The sequence below is a fragment of the Periplaneta americana genome, chromosome 12 (assembly GCF_040183065.1).
Source record: "Periplaneta americana isolate PAMFEO1 chromosome 12, P.americana_PAMFEO1_priV1, whole genome shotgun sequence".
In the NCBI taxonomy this organism is placed as follows: Eukaryota; Metazoa; Arthropoda; class Insecta; order Blattodea; family Blattidae; genus Periplaneta; species Periplaneta americana.
In genome coordinates this window covers 138,747,054-138,759,688 of record NC_091128.1, presented here as the reverse complement: position 1 = coordinate 138,759,688, position 12,635 = coordinate 138,747,054, and positions in this window count along the sequence as shown.

Sequence of the window (12,635 nt, the reverse complement as noted above, 5' to 3'; positions counted from 1 at the left end):
GTCTGTTATCCTGAACTTTCCTAATGGCATATTCTAGAGCGAAGTTAAAAAGTAAAGGTAATAATGCATCTCCTTGCTTTAGCCGGCAGTGAATTGGAAAAGCAACAGAAACTGGCCTATACGGACTCTGCTGTTAAGTTTTACTGAGACACATTTTAATTACTCGAACTAGTTTCTTGGGAATACTAAATTCAATAAGAATATTATATGAAAGTTCTCGCTTAACCGAGTCATATGCCTTTTTGAAATCTATGAATAACTGATGTACTGTACCCTTACACTCCCATTTTTTCTCCAATATCGGTCGAATACAGATAATAATAATAATAATAATAATAATAATAATAATAATAATAATAATAATAATATAAATAGCTATATGCAATAGCATCTTGGATTGTGTAACGTGTGCTAACAGTGGAGGGCTTGTTTCACAGATACCCATGTTTCTTAAAATAGGAAGGAAAAAACTTCACTCGTCGATTCTAGTGTTGAAACTAAACATACACTAACTGGCGTGGCCTTCTGCTTCTCAACAGTGCGGAATTCAACAAACATGTTCGCGCAACGTCTGTATTTATTGAGGGAGATCGACACACATTCCACATTCAGGGCCTGTATGTAGCTACGACCTTCGATGAGTAATTTCTCCTACATTTTGTCAGCTACAGAAAAAGTTTAATCCTACCGCATTTTAATATTTATCAACAGTAATCTCACTAGAGGTTTTGATTTATCTAGAGAAAATCAAAACTCGAGTGGGATTTAATTGACTATTACTCGATTAGAAGAAAGTATATAAAGATTAGAAGTAACGAAGTACTACAATACAATAAAATATTAATTGACTTACGAAAATACAAAACTGTCTTCAAATTTGTACCATCTCAACATTATAAATATTACGCTAGTAGATGACAGTAATGTGTTATGATTAACTGTTTTCCTGTTATCAGTTATTCAGTTGTGCCAACTATGGAATCTTCATTGAACTCTGTGGACGGTTACTAGTCAAGAAGGCTTTGTTGATTCAGTTTCATTTTTATTAAAACAGTTGCATTCCACTTCAATTATCCCGATCCCAGTAATCAACGTCACTTCACAGATGATTTTCTATAAATCTTAGTATTAAATAATATCTGATACGTGACTATTCATAATATCACATAGCAGAAGCTATAACATAACCTAAATAATATAAACAAGTGTTAGAAAAGTTTTAATTAGGAATGATGAAATAAACAAGAAACGTTTTAATTAACGATGATGAAATAAAAAGTAAACATGCATAATTTTAAAAGAAACAATTACTGAAAGTACAATTTTCAAATTTGATTGTTTTAGTGGTTGGTGGTTCAGTTGATGTTACATTGGACGTGTGCCTAAAAGAAGTGAACTCGTTGATGTACATGGTGTATCCCTCGACTTATTCAGGATTTCCGAATGGTGCTCTTCATTTATTTGTAAATAGGGTTTCAGGGAAGATGCATAGCTATGACCAGTGATCTTTATTAATTCTTGTTCTTGAATGCCAATGCGAGTCATATTTGAAAGTGCTGTGCATCGACTGGAATGGTTTGTAATTTTCTGTTTCTTGACGTCCAGACCAGTGCAGTTTGAAATGTTGGCAAACAAAGAAACAAATTCTAGGGTAGTGATAAAAATAAACAAATGCTAGGGACGCGATAAAATTGTGCGATAAGCATCCATGATTGATTGAAAGACGTCCTTTCGTACCGTTTTATTGGTCAAAAGTATGTGACGTAGTAAAAGTGTAATAGTCATATTAAAATAAATGAATTAATTTTAATTTATTGACATCTATTTATGATCTCTCCTATATTGTTACGCTAGCTGATAATAAAATTAGGCCTAGCTATATTCCAGACTGGTTAATCCAAAAACAACCTCATGGCCCAAAATTATTTTCATCTTCTCAGTTATTATTAAGCCTATTACATTTTTCTTTTATTTTATTTTAATTATTATCAACAGTAATCTCACTAGAGGTTTTGATTTATCTAGAGAAAATCAAAACTCGAGTGGGATTTAATTGACTATTACACGATTAGAAGAAAGTATATAAAGATTATAAGTAACAAAGTACTCCAGTACAATAAAATATTAATTGACTTACGAAAATAAACCCGTCTTCAAATGTATTATTGCACCATTACGCTAGATGGCAGTTGTGCCAACTATGGAATCTTCATTGAACTCTGTAGACGGTTACTAGTCAAGAAGGCTTTGTTGATTCAATTTCATTTTTATTAAGACAGTGCATTCCACTTCAATTATCCGAATCCCAGTAATCAACGTCACTTGACAGATGATTTTCAATAAATCTTAATATTAAACATTCTCTGATACGTGGCTATCCATAATATCATATAGCAGAAGCTATAACATAACCTAACTAATATACACAAGCGTTAGAAAAGTTTTAATTAACGACGACGACATAAAAAATAAACATGAATAATTTTAAAAGGAATAATTATTGAATGTACAATTTTCAAATTTGAATGTGGTTGGTGGTTCAATTGATGTTATATTGGACGTGTGCGTAATAGAAGTGGAACTCGTTGATTTAGGCCTACATGGTGTATTCAACCTATTCAGGATTTCCGAATGGTGCTCTTCATTTATTTGTAAATCGGATTTCAGAAGATGCATAGGTATGATCAGTGATTTTTATTAATTCTTGTTCTTGAATGCCAATGCGAGTCATATTTGAAACTGCTGTGCATCGACTGGAGTGGTTTGTAATTTTATATATATATTTTTTTGACGTCCAGACCAGCGCAGTTTCAAATGTTGGCAAACAAAGAAACAAATGCTAGGGACGCGATAAAATTAAACAAATGCTAGGGACGCGATAAAATTAAACAAATGCTAGGGACGCGATAAAATTGTGCGATAAGCAGCCATGATTGGTTGAAATACGTCCTTTCGTACCGTTTTATTGGTCAAAAGTAGTATGACGTAGTAAGAGTGTAATAGTCATTGATAAATGTTCACGGATGGGTATAAGTTTCAAATACTATTGATGACATGCTTCCTTTACGAACTATGGACAAGTTAACCTTCGCAACATGACTACTGGTCAATGAAAATCCACATTGGCTGAGAGAAGTAGATGCACAGAGACCTTCGTCTGTGAATATGTGGTGAGAGCTTGTAGGTAATCAAATAATCGGTCCCTATTTTATCGACGGGGCATTAAACAGTAACAAGTATTCCCAGTTCTTAACAGAAGTGCTGCCAAAATTATTAGAAAACATTCCACTGAACATACAGCAATCAATGTGGTATCAACATGATGGATGTCCAGCCCTTTCTGCACGGATAATAATTACAGCGGTTCTTAACAGAATATTTGAAGATCGTTGGACTGGTCGGTGCGGACGCACAAAATGGCCCGCACGTTCACCAGACTTAACACCAATGGACTTTTATTTGTGGGGAAAATTGAAACGAGAAGTGTACCAGTCAAGGTGGTGAAAAAATGTAAAAGTAAAAAAAAAAAAACATGTGGATAACTCAGGAAATTAAAATATCAAATGTTGCAAAAAAGGAATCTATAAGTTATTTAATGAGAGGAATAGTGATGATCCTCATGTTCTTAATTACTCCAAGAATTACTGTAAAAATTTGTCAAAAGTTATAAAAGATGCAAAGAAAGGCAAATGCCGGGTAATCTTTTGGCGAATCCTCGGACCTCACCTCATCATTGTAGAAAATTACTAAATTGTAAAAATGGTAAAATATTGTAAAAATTTGTAAAATTTTGACTTGTTCCACATCTTAAAGCTACATTGCTCATGTAAGATCTATGGAACATAATAAATGAATGAATGAATGAATGCCGACGAGCCCCGAAGACATGAAAGACCGTATAACACGAGCATGCTGGGCGATGAGCTCTGATGAAATTCAACGTGCAATGCAAGTCTAGTTTTTTATGCTAACATAAAACTATAATTTCAAGTCATACAGAGTTTGTGTACAAGCCCACTCGAATTGTGTGGATGTAAGTGGAAAAATTGAGACGGTGTCGAGTGGCGTTCCTGAGTAGCTCAATTGGTAGAGCGCTGGTACGTTCAACCAGAAGTCCCGGGATCGATACCCGGCCCCGGAACAATTTTTCCCTTGAAATTATTCAACTTGCAATGTTTTCCGCTTAGAATGACTCTGCACCATGTAGCTACCAATACGCAAAGTGACCGCTTTGAACACATGTTGTAAGTAAGTTACAGAAATGATTGACTTTTTCTTTAACAAACATGTTGTTCATAACTAACCTTCGACTATCTTCAATGGCCATTCAAGCACAGTTTCTGTATGCGTCTTCAAACGCATTATCAAATGGTAAATAATAAATCATATCAATGCATTTAAAATAATGAAGTTGGTTTCGTATCGCCCTTTCATCTGCACCTATCAAACAAATATCTATACCACAAATAGGCCTATGCCCCCCTCACGCCAAACAACTTTTGTCTGAAGATTTGGCTTTATCACTAGAAATGGCCGTGCTATTCAGGTAGCCTATTTTAAATGCCTCACCCGTAAATGTTTTCGTTTGTTCATAAAATAACGAATTACTAACCAAGCATACACACATCTCCTTAAAAGATCAATTTAATTTTCTTAAAATGATCCATTTGTGACAAATGCTTGTCATTTGAACCAATATATTTTTCTCTACGGCCCAGATACTACTCACAAAATGCAGACGGAATAAGGAAGTATATAGTTTCTGTACGAAATTCAACCGTGTAAGAGTTGTCTATCTTCTAAGCTTTACGCAAGCAAGTCTCTGGTGTTCTGGATATTTTTAAATTTGACTCTTGTAAACATGTAAATCTAACTATCGCTATTTCTACACGCACGTAATTTAGAAAAGGAACAACAAAATGTGTTTCTGCGCCACAGTTGACCCAGATACAAGAAGTATTTCATATGTGACGGGTTAAGAAACCCATTATGATTCACATGTGCTCTGTCCATAAAGAACATGACTTATATCTTGTTTGCAATCCGATTATGCCACAAAATATCTTTAGTGCTTTTACTGTCTCGTTAAAAAATAGAGGTTATAAATTATTTTATGCTCGACCATGTGTAGTAATTATACACCTGGTAGCAGCCCTTTAATGGACCTCATTAAAGTACACCTATTCATTAATGTTCAGGTGTTCCGCCAATCAGAAAGCACCATATGAAAGCGCAAGTATCGATTTCACCAATTGCACAATAAATAACCTACATTTGAAATAAAGTCAGTTCTGTTACTATAATAATTAGCGTTAATTGTAAATAATATTCAAATAAATTCTATTTGTCATCTCGTTTTTCAATGTATAATTCAATTTCAAGGTTATATCAAGATTAATGTTTCTTTTACTCTCTAGATTACATCAAGGTCGTCGACATCTGTTTCTCGGAAAAAATCAATACTTTCGCATCTGCGCACATCTCACTATTTACGAGGTAGGTCAGTTCCGCTCCTCACTTAGATAACAATAACATGAATAGTTATGAATAATTTCAAGTTAGAAATATGGTCGAGCATAAAAAGTCGCATGAAACTTGCCTATAACAGAGTGACAGAGTGGATTGGAATAAACTAATGAGAATACTTAAGAAAATAGATGTGGATTGGAAAGAGAGGAGGCTGTTCAAAATCCTTATTATGAAACAACGAGACAAAGTCAAGACAGCTGAAGAAATGTCTTAAGGAAGTTAAATAAGGAGGGGAGTACGTCAAGGATGCTCTTTATCACCTACCCTGTTCAACATCTATTTGGAGGATTTAGTGAAGAACTGTTTTCAGAACGTGGGAGGAGTAATAGTAGGAGGAAGAAGAATAAAGTGCATAAAATTTGCTAAAGATATGGCGTTGTTAGCAGAAGAGGAGACGATACTAAGAGATATGCTAGTGGAACTAAATGACAATTGTGAACAGTATGGGATGAAGATAAATGCAAACAAGAGGAAGACTATCGCTGTCGGAAGAAAAATGAAGAAAGTAAACGTGTGAATTCTTAATGAGGCAGTAGAGCAAGTGGACAGCTTCAAATACATAACAGTAACATGAGCTGCTCCCAGAAAGTCAAAAGGAAGATAGCAATAGCAAAGGAAGCTCTTAATATAAAAAGGAGCATCTTCTGCGGACCTCTGAAAAAAGAACTAAGGAAGAGACTGGTGAAGTGCTTTGTGTGGAGTGTGGAATTGTATGGCGTAGAAACATGGAGCATTCGGTTTTAGACAAACCAAAGGTGCTCTTCCTCTCTTGAAGAACAATCTTCAGAACACTTTCAGTGAAATGACATCACTTGTGAGGATTCATACGACCATTCCGTTTCCAACTGCTGAACCGGAAATGTGTTTTTATTGTTTAAATATAATAAAGATAAAAAAAATACCATATCTGAGAATCGTCTCACCGCCATAGCTACGCATTCCATCGTAGAAAGACTTGTTACAACACGTCAACACCAAAGTCATCAAAAAATTCAATGCAGAAAGAAATAAAATATATATTGATAGATGGATTTCATCTTTAAAAAGTAAGTGAGTCTAAAAATATTTTGTAGCACGCTATTATTTTCAGGTATGAGCCACCACTGCACGGGGGCTTACGCACATTGAGATCATAGTGTCAATGGGGATATCCTGAACGAGCACCAACAGGTAGCGCGCGTGTACTTTGAGGGATGCGCTTTGCGTGTGCATTTGTTTTTCAGTATATAAACATTGAGGATTTATGTAGTGCATTTGTATATTAAATACTCTTAAAAACAACTGAAAATGAAAAATTGTTGTGTTTCTATAATGTAAAAACCAGGGAAAGCTTTCTGCCTTCAAACAGGTCCCGAAAGATTCTGAATATATGCTTTCAACCTCAATATTAAACAAAAGTACTTCAAGTAAGGAATTACTGGCTACAGTTTAATTTTGGAAGAGGGCAGAGAAAAACTGTAATAAAAATATATGCAATCTCGACAGCAAGCTTAGAATTTATGCAGTACTTGTAGAAGTCTCCGAAGTTTACGCCTGCATTTTACAATGGGACGATACTAGGCATACAGTATACACTCGAATAACTGCGATGATTATTATCCAGAACGATCCGTAGTGAAAAAATATATAGGCCTATTAATAATATAGTCTATGTATAAAATAATAAAGTAAGGGAACCTTAACTCCAAGAATCCATTTCATGAATGTCTTTAATGTAGACTATTAAAAATCAAGTTTTAATTTAAAATTTTCAAAATTATCCTACATATTCAAAACTGGATGTCCTTAAAACCTACAAAACCCACGAATAATCGTGATACTGCTTCGATCATATTTTATCATACTATTAAAAATTGCATTTGGTCTCTCTGAAACTAGAGATAAAATACGAGGAATTCAAGCCTGATAGTCCCTTCCATATAACACACATTAGTGGCTGCATATCCTATTTTTCGCGTACGGTACTTAAAATACTAATGATTAAAGAGGCAATATTCACCTTCGACAAAGTTCCCATTTTTTTAATCGTGCACCTCGTTCTCAAAGTTCTCGTTTAGGTTCATAAAAATTCAATTTGCTCGTATCTACAGTATATTCTGCATACTGCAGATTTCCCCCTCCATCTCATAAAGGGAATCACTTAGTATTATACAAATTTACGCTATTATTTATTGTAAATTAAATTAAATTACGAGGTAAGAAAATACTGAAGTATATTAAATTATACTAGATTATACAAAATAATATAAATATAATTTTGACACGCACAGAAAACCAACAAGTGGGAGAACGTAATGAACTGTAGCATATGACATTATACCCATAGCCCTACAACATGTTGTGCCGCATGGAACGCCAGTGCCATCTAATGGTAAAACTTCGCATAAGATATTCCTATTTATAAATTTAACGAAGTCTCTGCCACTCTTCTGTTCTTTGATCCACAGAAGACAGATTGAGGATACAGTTTCCAAAGAAACCTGAAAAGCCATTCTTTTCACATCTCATTTTGTCAAAACAAACTTTCTCTTCGTGATTAAACTTTAACCAATTATCTTTAAGATAATCTGGTTTTCTGTCAAGTCTTATATTTTCTAATTCGACAGTAATCGGTAACGGCCTTCCCACTATTAACTTTCGCTTTTAATGACTACCTTGATACAATATGTGAAATCTTTTCGATGATCTGGTCAATTCCAATTTTGTTCTTCCTTACAGATTTTTAGTATATCTACATCCATTACAATCTTACAGTACTCCATGAATTGAACTTTTTGAACCCATCAGTAACTAGCAAATAATAATAATCATAATAATAATAATAATAATTACTTACTCACTTACTTACAAATGGCTTTTAAGGAACCCGGAGGTTCATTGCCGCCCTCACATAAGCCCGCGATTGGTCCCTATCCTGAGCAAGATTAATCCACTCTCTACCATCATATCCCACCCCCCTCAAATCCATTTTAATATTTTCTTCCTATCTACGTCTCGGTCTCCCCAAAGGTCTTTTTCCCTCCGGCCTCCCAACTAACACTCTATATGCATTTCTGGATTCGCCCATAGGTGCTACATGCCCTGCCTATCTCAAACGTCTGGACTTAATGTTCCTAATAATAATAATAATAATAATAATAATAATAATAATAATAACAAAAGAATTCGAAAATTGTTTGCTCAATATCACACTGGGGCGGTGTACGAACATCCTTAAAATGTAGGTTACCATCCACACCTATGGAGTAACGGTTAGCTCGTCTGGCCGCGAAACCAGGTGGCCCGGGTTCGATTCCCGGTCGCGGCAAGTTACCTGGTTGAGGTTTTTTCCGGGGTTTTCCCTCAATCCAATATGAGCAAATGCTGGGTAACTTTCGGTGCTGGACCCCGGACTCATTTCACGGGCATTATCACCTTCATCTCATTCAGACGCTAAGTAACCTGAGCTGTTGATAAAGCGTCATAAAATAACCTACTTAAAAAAAATGTAGGTTACCAAGTGAAAGAAACACGCCCGACTAGAGCATCACAAATTATTGTCGATGTAGCTACATTTCTTCGTAGGGGAGTTGGTCGTTATCGCATGCAAAGTAATGGTGAAAATAGCCTATCTTCAGGCAGTCATAAATGTAATGCTATTACACTATTTATCAGACCTCTTTCATTTTTATATAGTTATATATATATATATATATATATATATATACATATATATGTATACATGTTAAGCATTAAAATGAAAAAGAATGGTTACTCTAGAGTAAATCTTTACCCTTCAAAATAATTTTTGAATTTAAACATAATGGGCCGTATTCATAGACATTTTTAGCGCGGGTTTCCGGTGGATGATCAACGTTTTTCGTATTCATAAACCAGTGTTAGCGGTAGGATATGATTTGAATTCTGTTTAAGTAACCAGTGGATAGCCGGGGCTAGCTTAGTACGCTCGTAGCGCGTGCTGCGAAATGTCTACGAATAGCACCCAATATTTCTAAGCAAGTGCACCCTATTCACTTATTATAGCACACAATGAATTGAAATTTTAGCCACTTACTGATAATAGATACTAAAACACACCCAACAAAAATTATTAACATAGACCTATCTGCAATATTAACGGCATAGAGCTTATACCAATCTTCATCGTCAATTTTTTTTTTTTTAATTTATTGACGGTGATGATTGATATAAGCCCTATGCCCATAATATTACAGATATATTAATAATTTTAGTAGGGTATGATTTAGTATCTATTAGCAGTAAGTAACCAAAATTTCAATTTAATGTGTGCTATAATAAGTGAATAGAGTGTACCTAATCACAGGCATGTAGTAATTTATAAAAGAGAAATATGTTTAAATTCAAAAATTAATTTAAAGGTAAAGATTTACTCTACAGTAACCTTTCTTTTTTTCATTTTAAAGCTTAATATGCATAAACACATTACTGAAAAATAAAAGAGTTCTGATAAAAATAATATTATATTTATGACTGCTTGAAAATTGGCTATTTTACAATCATTTTGCATGTCATAACGACCAACTCCCCTTAAGAATTAAAGTATTAGACAAAATATCACATGTTTTCACTATATGTTGCATATCTATTTATCCACATTAACTACACAAAGATAGCTATTGAAAGTAAAGTCCTTGAAACCCTCACGTAGAACGGATGTCCACAGCAGCTATGTTCAACAGTTTCCATTGCTTTCCGACAGAATGCAGCACGTAATGGAAATTGATCATTCTATCACGTCATCGGCATCGGTTCTTCTCGTTCTATTTTACTAATTTTAGGGCGCTCTACAATCTATATCCACTTCGCTTACGTACCACCACTACCACAATAATAATAATAATAATAATAATAATAATAATAATAATAATAACTTGACGATATGTGTCAGATGAAGAACAATGTTATTGTTTGTTTACTACATCTGAACTCTGAAGTCTGGTTAGTTTAATATGTTACTAGTCAGCGATAGTAGGGGATGTTGTCAGTTCCATTATTATTATTATTATTATTATTATTATTATTATTATTATTATTCTCACTTTGAGAGAGGAACATAGGTTAAGGGTGTTTGAGAATAAGGTACTTAGGAAAATATTTGATGCTAAGAGGGATGAAGTTACAGGAGAATGGAGAAAGTTACACAACACAGAACTGCACGCATTGTATTCTTCACCTGACATAATTAGGAACATTAAATCCAGACATTTGAGATGGGCAGGACATGTGGCACGTATGGGCGAATCCAGAAATGTATATAGAGTGTTAGTTGGGAGGCCGGAGGGAAAAAGACCTTTGGGGAGGCCGAGACGTAGATGGGAAGATAATATTAAAATGGATTTGAGGGAGGTGGGATATGATGATAGAGACTGGATTAATCTTGCTCAGGATAGGGACCAATGGCGGGCTTATGTGAGGGCGGCAATGAACCTCCGGATTCCCTTTTTTTTTTATTGGGTTTTTTACGACGTTGTATTAACATCTCAGGTTATTTAGCGTCTGAATGAAATGAAGGTGATAATGCCGGTGAAATGAATCCAGGGTCCAGCACCGAAAGTTACCCAGCATTTGCTCGTATTGGGTTGAGGGAAAACCCCGAAAAAACCTCAACCAGGTAACTTGCCCCAACCGGGAATCGAACCCGGGCCACCTGGTTTCGTGGCCAGACGTGCTGACCGTTACTCCACAGGTGTGGACCCGGATTCCTTAAAACCAGTAAGTAAGTAAGTATTAGTGGTAGTAGTAGTAGTAGTAGTAGTAGTAGTAGTAGTAGTAGTAGTAGTAGTAGTAGTAGTAGTAGTAGTAGTAGTAGTAGTAGTAGTAATATTATTATTAGGCCCATTACTACCATAAATTATCTGTTTTTCCATCGATTCTGAGTAAAATTCTGAATGAACAAAAAGAATGTAAAGAATCAGAGATGGGCATCTTCTGGGCATTACCCGAAAATTTACATACAGAAGAAGCGAACTCTGCAGTTTCGTGCCTGAATAGGGTCTACTGTCATTTTTTCGTCACTGAAAATGTAGCTTATCAGTGCAATTGAAACATAATTGCAATAGAATGTTTCTTGCCTTATGTCCCCTTCACTCACCGCTTTCGCCGCGTGTTTGTTTACACGTCTCTTCCCTTCTGGTCTCCTCATACGAAGAAGCGCTGTTTCTCTCTCCGTAACGGAAGGCATCCTAACTCCATCTTGCAGACTTGTAGTGCAACATTTGCAGCAGCTGCGAACGTGTATGTATGCAGACTATAAATTATTATTATTCGTGTAACAAAATCAATAATAATAATAATAATAATCATCATCATCTATTAGGCCTACCACAGGGATTAGATGACCTTGTGGTCTGTTCAAATATCAGATATCTAAATTTAGGTCATTCCACTCAATTATCGGTCGTCCTCTCGTCCTATACCCTTGGATTATTATTATTATTATTATTATTATTATTATTATTATTATTATTATTATTATTACCGGAGGGAAAAAGATCTTTGGGGAGGTCGAGACGTAGATGGGAGGATAATATTAAAATGAATTTGAGGGAGGTAGGATATGATGATAGAGACTGGATTAATCTTGCTCAGTATAGGGACCAATGGCGGGCTTATGTGAGGGCGGCAATGAACCTCCGGGTTCCTTAAAAGCCAGTAAGTAAGTATTATTATCACTTCATTGTTTTTGTGTCGCTGTTATTTGCATTTGCTATGTTTTTATACTGGTTGAGTGAAAGAGAAGGCCTTATGGTCTTAACATCGCTAGTGAAAATAAATGAATTAAATAAATAAATAAAAATAATTTAAATAAAATTGTAGAAAACATCATCGTAATATCAGTATTTATCATTATAACGCATTGTAAACAGTCTATGAAATCTAGTTTTGAATCATGAATAGAACATCAACTTCAGCACAAACAAGATGGCGTGGCACGCGTCAAATATGACGTCACGTCAATATACAGGCTGTTTCCGGGCTAGTGTTACACACTTTCAGGGATTATGGGGAAGGGCACATGTATCAATTTGAGATAAGGAACCCTGGTCCGGAAATGACGGAGTCGAAAGTTACAAGCAAAAATAGTT